This window comes from Salmo trutta, chromosome 6 (assembly GCF_901001165.1).
Source record: "Salmo trutta chromosome 6, fSalTru1.1, whole genome shotgun sequence".
In the NCBI taxonomy this organism is placed as follows: Eukaryota; Metazoa; Chordata; class Actinopteri; order Salmoniformes; family Salmonidae; genus Salmo; species Salmo trutta.
The window spans coordinates 37,350,002-37,360,433 of record NC_042962.1 but is presented as its reverse complement, the minus strand read 5'-3'; the positions used below and the strand labels follow the sequence as shown (position 1 = coordinate 37,360,433).

Below are 10,432 nucleotides of genomic sequence, written 5' to 3'. Positions count from 1 at the left end.
TTTTATAGAGAGTATTTTGTAAGTCTTTTTATCCTTTCTCTAAGGTACTCATTTTATATTCTGATAAATATTTATAAATAAATAAGACCTCAGAAAAAAAATTGTAGACCTCCACAAGTCTGGTTCATTTTTTGGGAGAAATTTCCAAAAGTCTGAAGGTACCACGTTCATCTGTACAAACAATAGCACGCAAGTATAAACACCATGGGACCACGCAGACGTCATTCCGCTCAGGAAGGAGACACGTTCTGTCTCCTAGTGATGAACATACTTTGGTGTGAAAAGTGCAAATCAATCCCAGAACAACAGCAAAGGACCTTGTAAAAATGCTGGAGCTAACAGGTATAAAAGTATCTATATCCATAGTAAAACGAGTCCTATATCAACATAACCTGAAAGGCCACTCAGCAAGAAAGAAGCCATTGCTCCAAAACCGCCATAAAAAAGCCAGACTACGGTTTGCAACTGCACATGGACAAAGATTGTAATTTTGGAGAAATGTCCTCTGGTCTGATGAAACAAAAATATAACTTTTTGGCCATAATGACCATCTTTATGTTTGGAGGAAAAAGGGGGAGGCTTACAAACCGAAGAACACCTTCCCAACAGTGAAGCACGGGGGGTGGCAGCATCATGTTGTGGGGTGCTTTGCTGCAGGAGGGACTGGTGCACTTCACAAATAGACGGCATCATGAGGGAGGAAAATGATGTGGATATATTGAAGCAACATCTCAAGACATAAGTCAGGAAGTTAAAGCTTGGTCGCAAATTGGTCTTCCAAATGGACAATAACCCCAAGCATACTTCCAAAGTTTTGGCAAAATGGCTTAAGGACAACAAAGTCAAGGTATTAGAGTGGCCATCACAAAGCCTGACATCAATCCTATAGAACATTTGTGGGCAGAACTGAAAAAGCGTGTGCGAGCAAGGAGGCCTACAAACTTCACTCAGTTACACTAGCTCTGTCAGGAGGAATGGGCCACAATTCACCCAACTTATTGTGGGAAACTTGTGGAACGCTACCTGAAACATTAGGCCCAAGTAAAAAAATTAAAAGGCAACGCTACCAATTACTAATTGAGTTTGTGAACTTATGACCCACTGGGAATGTGATGAAAGAAATAAAAGCTGAAGTAAATCATTCTCTACTATTATTCTGACATTTCACATTCTTAAAATAAAGTGGTGATCCTAACTGACCTAAGACAGGGAAATTTACTGGGATTACAGTTTTTCAATTGTTTAAGAACAATTTTGAAAACAGGGCCCGGTTTGTCAAAACACTACACACAATTAGCACAACCCTACACCAAAGTAGCACAACACTTCAGATCATTCGCAAAATGGAACACTTTTGTCAAAACTATACACGACTTCATAAAAACAAGATTTTGTTACCATACGAAACACACACATTTCAAATGACTTCAATCTTTTTGAACCAGTTACACACTGCTGTTGCTAACCTAAAACACTTTTAGCAAGTCAGTGATTAGAGTACTGTAAATGAAGTACACAGAGAAGTGCAACTATACAAACACTACACAAGACCAATGCTGCAGACTGAGGAAAATGTCATTTATTTCTCTCCATATACCCAAATCAGTCAACATGGAGAATCACAACAAAACATGTCCCAGTTTTCATGCTACTACAGTAGTGTGCATAACACTGTTAGCTCAGCAAACAGACAAACGTAAAACACTGTATCCAGTACAGGTTACAATTACAGTAAATAACAACAACAAACATCAAAAATAATCTAAAAAAAACTGACAATATTGTACAGAAAATACTACAGTAGGCATACTATACATTATCTCTTCGCCTAGCTGGATCTGGCCAAGAATTTCATCAACATCACAAGCAATATCCTCATTAGCAAGACAACGCGGGAAAAACCGTCTTGAATGTCGAATCCATCCTTGCACAGCTGCGGAGTCGACTTGGTCACAGGCGTCCTCCATGGCCTGAATGAGGGGTACCTGAGCCTGGGGCTGGAGATCGTATACCTTCCACCGCCATGCAGAGAAAAACTCTTCGATAGGGTTTAGAAACGGAGAGTATGGTGGAAGGTATAGTACTGTCAACTGTGGATGGTGTTGAAACCAGTTCTGGACCAAAGCAGAGCGGTGGAATGACACATTGTCCGGGATGACAGTGTATTGCATCTGTTGCATTTCATTACCTGCTGTGACGATGTGGTGCAATCGGTCCAAAAATGCGAGAATGTGAGGTGTGTTGTAAGGGCCCATTTTGGCATGACGGAGGAGAACCCCATGCTGTGAAATGGCAGCGCAAAGGGTGATGTTACCCATGCGTTGCCCTGGGACATTGATTATAGCCCTTTGGCCAATGATATTTCTGCCTCTCCTTCTTGCTTTTGTGAGGTTGAACCCTGCCTCATCAATATATATGAATTCATGCAGGATTTCCTCAGCATCCATCTGCAAAACTCCCTGAAATACAGTGAAAGACAAAATTGTGTAGTTCAGGATAGGTCTAGTATACAGTCAATGTAAAAAAGTAATGTGTGCAGTATGCAACATCACAGTGCTAAAGTGAACAATACAAACCTCCACATACTCATGCCGCAGCCGTTTGACCCTCTCTGAATTCCGCTCAAAAGGCACTCGATAAAGTTGTTTCATTTGAACCTGATGTCTTTTCAGGATGCGTGCCAGTGTTGACAGAGACCTGATGGACATTATTGAAAATGGCATGGTCACCGATAATGTTGGCTTGTAGTTCTCTGAGCCTGATTCTGAGCATTATTGGCCAAAACCATGTTTATTATCTCTCTCTCTTGTTCTTGCGTGAATATGGGCCCCCTTCCTCCTTGTCGTTCCTGACCCTCAATCCTATGTAGAGAATAATACATGTAACTTACTGTACAATGTCACAGGAAGGGGTATCACAAGTGTTGATATGGTACATACAATAAGCGGCTGATTACTGTAACTGTAGACAGATCTTCGTTTACCTGTTTTCCTGTCGAAAAGTCCTTATGACAGATGCCACTGTATATCTGCTAAGATTTGGCTGAACTCTCAGTCCAGCCTCCCTCAGCGTCAATCCGTGGTTCACAACATGGTCCACTAGTGTTGCACGAATGTCATATGATAAATTTGGTCCTCTTCTTCTTTGTGCACGTTCTCCTCCTGCTTCAGGTCTTCCTCGACCTCTGGCTCGGCCTCTGCCTCTTCTTCTACCTCCTTCTCCTCTACCTCCTTCTCCTCCTCTGTGTACTCCTCCTCTCACCCTCACTCTTCTTCTGACTCCTTCCATTTTGGTTGAAGGCAGGCGAACCTACCTGCTGCATTTTTATAGTGCTTAAACCTGATTGGTGTGTCTACAATTTAGCAATAATGTGTTTGTGCACCTGACGGTTGTGTTTAACAGATTGGCTCATAGGTGTGGTAATTTGACAGTCAGTGCTTTGGAATTGCAAGGAAGTGACATCATGATATACTTCTGTGTCTGATGTATACAAGTGTGTTTAGTGTTTTGCAAATCACTGTGTGTAATGTTTTGCAAATAGTGTGAAGCTGACAATGTGCTTACAGTTGTGCAAATCTAGCCTTGTGTTTTGCTCCTTGAGTGTAAGGTTTTGCTAATTGTGGGAAAAGTAAAATTTGAGTGTGTAAGCAATCGTAAAAAAACTGTAAATGTAAGAAATTTTGAAAAACTGAGTTTAAATGTATTTGGCTATGGTGTATGTAAAATCAATTGCATATTGTTCTCAGACTGAAGTATTTGCAATTCATTTCTTGCCTGCATCAATCACTTGTTCCTTGCAGTGGTAGAGGTAATATTGCTATTGTCTTTTAGAGTGATACAATCCTGTTGAGTGTCCCTATCCATCTACCCATTCACTCTACATTATGAAATGAGTGCTGCAGTCCCACAGGGAGAGAATAAGGTGAGAGGCTCTCATTCAGAGAGAGAGAAAGAGAGATAAAGAGAAGAGATAGAGATAGAAAGAGAAATAGAGTAAGAAAAGGAGAAAAGGAGAAGAGAGAGTGAGAGGCCTCTCTAAACAGCACATTCATCAGACAGAGAAATTAGAAAATGATCTGTGGTACATTCCCACTGTCAACACACTGTCCCTGTGTGTGTGTGTGTGTGTATGCGCATGTCTGTGTGTTCCGATCATGAAACGCTAACACAAATTTCGACAAAAGAAAGAGAAAACAGCATCCTGTTTGAGGCAATAACCCATCTCTGTATAAACAAAGCTGGAGATCCCAGACAGTAGAGGAAGAAAGTAAAAACTTGAAGATCAATAAGATCAATTAATCAAACAACGTGCATGAGGAAACATAGACATTAAAACAAACTATTCTAAAAATCAACCTGCAAAATAGGCTGTTGGGAAATATGATAATAAGGCCCCTCCTACATATTTTTCACTCTGAGAGAGTAATCGGAAATTAACGGAACAACAACACCACGCGATTGAAAATGATTATTGAATCAAATGCCCTGTCCAGTTGTGGTGAAATGTAGGTAAGGTGACAGACATTTCCAACACTAATCTGAATAAAAGGCATGGAAAGTCACATCAATTTCTAATGACTAAATGCACTCTAAACAAGACAATTGGAAAGTTAACACAAGTGTTTAAAATCTAAACACTTGGGAGATATAGGTGTTCTCCTGGTTGGAAACTGACTGGAAAAAGCTGACTATCATGTTTAATCTTGCATTCTAAACATCTCATGTTTAAGATGAGAACACTTATAAACAAATCTAATGCCTAATGTTTAACTTTTAAACACTGTCATTTAGGTTACAAACGTGTCAGATTTCATGGTTTTACAGTGTAATACATGCACTTTGTGGAAGAACTAGTAATCCTCTAATCATTGGACAATGTTTAAACAGAGCCACTGTATCCCTCTCTGTATCCCTCTGTCCTCTTATACAAATAGAGAACAGGTGAACAGAACAGAATAGTATGTACATCAAAAGCCCATCAACTGAACTTGAGCCACAGCCACAAAACCAAGGGAGGGTTTGTCAAAAATCAAGACAGTCATCACCTAAATTCAAAGCATACTGACGAGAATCTGTAATCAAACAATGTCATACAGGGAAACATGCTGAATATATGCAGAAAGCAATCTTAAATAACTACAGAATCCTTTAAAAGAGGGAAGCAGCAAAGCACAAGCCACGAGGCAAAACCGAAACCATTCCTTATAGTGCATGTTAAGAGTTTTGGGTGACTATGGTTCATTGGAAACACATTTCTGAGAACCAGAGAATACATCCCAAATGGCAACATATTAACTATGTAGTGCACTAATTTTGATGAGGGCCCATAGACTATCCAATCGCTGATGACTTTGTTTTGTACAACGCCCATCGTGCCCCTCATCACCACAAATGACTTCAATGATGGTAGTCTCAGGCTAAAGTATGTAGCGAAAGACAGAGCAGTGGAAGAATTTAGTGTGAGTAGTCAGGCTAGTGCAAAATGACATTGCGTGGCAGATCAGAGTCCTGGCCTCTGTCTCAAATGGCCCACTTTTCCCTATGGTCCCTGGTCAAAAGTAGTGCACTATATAGGGAATAGGGAGGTACTCCTGGTATAAGAAAGCAGGGTGAAGATGTATTAGGTGGGCCAGGGTATGCCGGTAAGGCTGCAGCTGCAGTCATCACGACAACAAAGGTCATCACGATTCGTAAGGTCACTGCTCCCTTAGACTGCTAATGGGAGACAAAGAAGAGAGAGAGAGAGAGAGAGAGAGAGGAGAGAGAGAGAGAGAGAGGAGAGAGAGGAGAGAGAGAGGAGAGAGAGAGAGATGAGAGAGAGGAGGAGAGAGAGAGAGAGAGAGAGGGAGTTTTTCTAGCCACCGTGCTTCTACATCTGCATTACTTGTTGTTTGGGGTTTTAGGCTGGGTTTCTGTATAGCACTTTGTGACATCGGCTGATGTAAAAAAGGGCTTCATAAATACATTTGATTGATTGATTGAAAGAGAAAGAGAGAGAGAGAGAGAGAGAGAGAGAGAGAGAGAGAGAGAGAGAGAGAGAGAGAGAGAGAGAGAGAGAGATGCATGGATAGAATGTGTGCCCCCAGGTTTGTTTCGCATACACATACCAAATGGTATTTGAATTACCATGCCCAGTTTTGCCAATGTAGCAACACTGGGCCTGCCAGTAGCGCAGACCGGGACAAACGCTATATGTGCGCTCATGATCTGAGGAAGGGGGAGGGGTTGTGTAACAATGTAATATTTAGTAGTTAAAATAAAAAATGCATTCTGATTGGGCATCTAGCAATGCAGTGTCATAAGGTGCCACCTTCATTACCTTGTTTAGGAAGCTCCCATGGCTGTTTAGGAAGCCCCCATTGGATCCCATGGCAGGGTCAAATTGACAGTTTTTTTACTCACAGAGAGGGAAAAAGGTTGTTCACTTTTGCAGACAGCTTAAGCTACCTTCGTTAAGTTTTGGTAGTGGTGCACTGAATAATTATAGCTAATTGGCTAATCTTTGATCAGCATCGATATCCAAAAGTGGCTGGGCTCTGAGAATAGCAAAACAAAATTGGACCAGCATGTTAAGACCGTTGCCGAGCTCACTGAGCAGCCTGCTAACCTAACCACCGAGGTTGAGGAGATTAGCAGCAAATGAAATACTCACCCATCCCACGCGCCGGCTGCTGACCAACAAGCTCAAGAGGAGGCATGGTCTAGCACCAGCAGCACAAGAGTAACATCACAACAAGCACCTGCACCTCCGTTACCCCAGCCAATAGCAGCTGATGACCTCGGTGATGTGGAGCCAGCACAGGTTTGTCTTGACGCTTACCTGAGCCATATTTTCAGTGGGAGAAAGCGGGCCTTTTGTAGTGCCTGCTTCAAGGTGTGCATTTGGTTGCGGTGCACGCTATTTTGTCTGAGGAGGCGATAGAGGACTTTTTCTAAGTGTGTAGCTCCTTGTCCAATTTCTTTAGGAAACCCACAGTGGCTGCACAGTACACTGGGGAAAAACTTGATCAGAGATGGACTAGCCACCACGCCACATTGACAACACCAAAGAGATGCTCAGTGAAATCGAATCTACTTGTGAATGTGGCACAGATGTGAAACTTGAGGCCACAGGCTTATGCTAACATGACTCACAAAATCAAATCAAATTTATTTATATAGCCCTTCGTACATCAGCTGATATCTCAAAGTGCTGTACAGAAACCCAGCCTAAAACCCCAAACAGCAAGCAATGCATGTGAAAGAAGCACGGTGGCTAGGAAAAACTCCCTAGGAAAAACTCCCTAGAAAGGCCCAAACCTAGGAAGAAACCTAGAGAGGAACGAGGCTATGAGGGGTGGCCAGTCCTCTTCTGGCTGTGCCGGGTGGATATTATAACAGAACATGGTCAAGATGTTAAAATGTTCATAAATGACCAGCATGGTCAAATAATAATAATCATAGTAGTTGTCGAGGGTGCAACAAGCACGTCCGGTGAACAGGTCAGGGTTCCATAGCCGCAGGCAGAACAGTTGAAACTGGAGCAGCAGCACGGCCAGGTGGACTGGGGACAGCAAGGAGTCATCATGCCAGGTAGTCCTGAGGCAGGTCATTTGAGAGAAAGAAAGAAAGAGAGAAAGAGAGAATTAGAGAGAGCATATTTAAATTCACACAGGACACCGGATAAGACAAGAGAAATACTCCAGATGTAACAGACTGACCCTAGCCCCCCGACACATAAACTACTGCAGCATAAATACTGGAGGCTGAGACAGGAGGGATCAGAAGACACTGTGGCCCCATCCGATGATACCCCCGGACAGGGCCAAACAGGCAGGATATAACCCCGCCCACTTTGCCAAAGCACAGCCCCCACACCACTAGAGAGATGTCTCCAACCACCAACTTACCGTCCTAAGAAATCCTGGAGCTCCTTGACCCTCCTAACAAGTTACTGCAGTCTGAAGCTATTGATCTGCACACCAGTGTCAAACTTGTCCACAGTACGTATGGGTGTGATGAAAAACTGCGATGTGATGCTGAATTTGAAAAGCTTTGGGATGCATGCCAGGAGGGCATGAGCAAACCAGCTCCAAGCAAACGACAGACTCATGAGTAAAACTTTGCAAGAGTATGTAGTTGAAAGCACAGTGTGTCATGATGATGGAGACGAGAGGGAGTGTAAACTATTGTTTTTCAGCACTTTGGATACTGTGCTGGGGGAAATGTCATCACAATTTAGCGAAATAAATAGTCAACTGCTGGAATTTCTATGTGCCATGGATCCCGAGAGCCTAAACATTTTGGATGTGAACAAGATCAAGTCATTGTTGGATCTAACCAAAACTGAACCAGTAGGAGCGGAGTTTATTGTGGCTCACACATTCTTGCAAAGTGAAATCTCAAACAAAGCCAGCAACAACAAATTGACCACACTCAGTTTTCTTCAAAAATACAGCGGGCCTTTGTCAGCAATAATCACTGTGCTGTTGTCACTGAAACATGGATTAACATTTGGGGCAGCTACAGCAATTTGTCAAAAATTCCTCCGCCACCCTGAAGAACGTATTCGGTGAACACAAGCGCAGCATGTTAGATCAACAAAAGCCCAGCTTGTCCAGCTGACAATTGAGAGGGACCTGACAAGTACATTTTGTCAAGAAGAAGAATGAAATCAGAAACTTCTCAAGAGGTTTGACATATCATTGAGGGGGATGCAACATGTCTAAATGGTAAGCTACAACCTTTATGGTTCTGGTCACGGTGCCAGAATGATTGGTTTTCCCTCATGTAAGCCTGGTTGTTTGGCAGATTTTTTAATGTAATGTACAGTTACTTTAGGCCGTTGCTTTTTACTTCATTGCATGTTACATTCATCTGTGATTCTTAATATCATTGCTTGCTTTGTCGGTCTAATTGCTATTGATAGATATACAGCTTTGTGTAATTTTATGGGTATAGGGACAGTGACCAACGTAGCCTATTGGTTGTGCTCTGAGGTGAGCCCTGGCGCAGAGCTCCTATTGTCCTGGCTGTCCACTTCAGTGGTGCTGAAATTGGCAGTGCCTTCTTTCATCTCGCTGACTGGTGGTAGCCTTCTGTCCATGGTCCTGAATTGATGGTTACGGTGTGTGCTGTTTTAATGAGCGTATCTTGGCCTACCAGTTTTCGTGGGGCTTCTCTTCAACATCGCATGCTTTCTTGTGAGCAAAGTGACTGTTGTGTATGTGGCTGCATTTCGGATAGGTCTACATTTTTGTACATTTTGTATGCCGTAGTAGTATAGGACCAATATCGTGTGTAGCCTACTAAAAGAAGTGGGCAAACATTCACTCTGTTATCATTAATTTGCATTACACACAGTCATTGTGTGATAGGCTACTGTAAAAGTCAATACTATGAAAACCTCACATAGTCTACATTTTTCACCCTCTCCCTGCTCTCTTGCTACAGTGTGTGCGTGTGTGTGTGTAGGTGTGTGTGCGTGTGTTGCTCTCTGAATGGGCATTTACTCTTATTTACGGCCGATTCACATTAGCTACTGCCATGTAGGACATTTCATATCAGCTATGAATATAGAATATGCACTTAGTTTGATTTTGTTTGCTTTTCTGAAACTCCCACATAAAATATTGCGCACCTGGAGAAGTGTTGCATAGTGTCACAAATTTAACAGAAATGTAGTCTATAGTTCTAATAATTAAAGTTTAAGCCATGAAGCCTGTAAGAATCGCTGAATGCATAGTGGTACTCATCCTGTCGAGCTGATCTGTGCGTGTTGGTTGCCACAAATTATGTCTAGGCCTACGGCAGCTACGGCTCCATTTCAGATACACTTGTATAGTGGAGCCATATCTTTATTGTGTTATTATATAAAACAATGGTTGTGATGTTGGCTCCCGAGTGGTGCAGCAGTCTAAGTCACTGCATCTCACTGCTAGAATTGTCACTACAGACCCTGGTTCGATTCAAGGCTGTATCACAACCGGCCGTGATTGGGAGTCCCATAGGGCGACGCACAATTGGCCCAGTGTCGTCCGGGTTAGGGTTTGGCCGGGGTAGGCCGTCATTGTAAATAAGAATTTGTTGTTACTGACTTGCCTAGCTAAATGAAGGTTAAACACAAAAAAATCAAAAAATGGTTTAGATACATTTTTGTACATTTGATCAGCAGTAGGACCAATCTACCTTGTTTTATTAGAGCTCTAAAGCAACACTAGTTGTACACCCCCATGGATTTAAAAAGCCCCTCAGGCATGTCATCCTGGAGCTGGGCCTGGGGAAGGAGGGAGGGAGGGAGGGAGAGAAAGAGGGAGAGAGAGAGGGGGAGAGAGAGAGAAAAAAAGAGTGGTAGAGAGAGAGAGAGAGAGAGAGAGATTAACCTCTACGGGCCACGGGGGCAGTATTGAGAATTTTGAAAAAAATATGTGGCAATTTTTAACTGCCTCCTACA

General features: G+C 42.5%; 1 long non-coding RNA gene across 1 annotated transcript; it reads right to left on the bottom strand.

Moving 5' to 3' along the window:
- Positions 1 to 2,361: 2,361 nt before the first annotated feature.
- Positions 2,362 to 2,742, bottom strand: LOC115195214 (uncharacterized). Its single transcript, XR_003878614.1, has 2 exons — positions 2,577 to 2,742; positions 2,362 to 2,459 (listed from the first exon to the last, which is right to left on the bottom strand). It is a non-coding gene; the product is annotated as an uncharacterized LOC115195214 (long non-coding RNA).
- Positions 2,743 to 10,432: the final 7,690 nt, after the last annotated feature.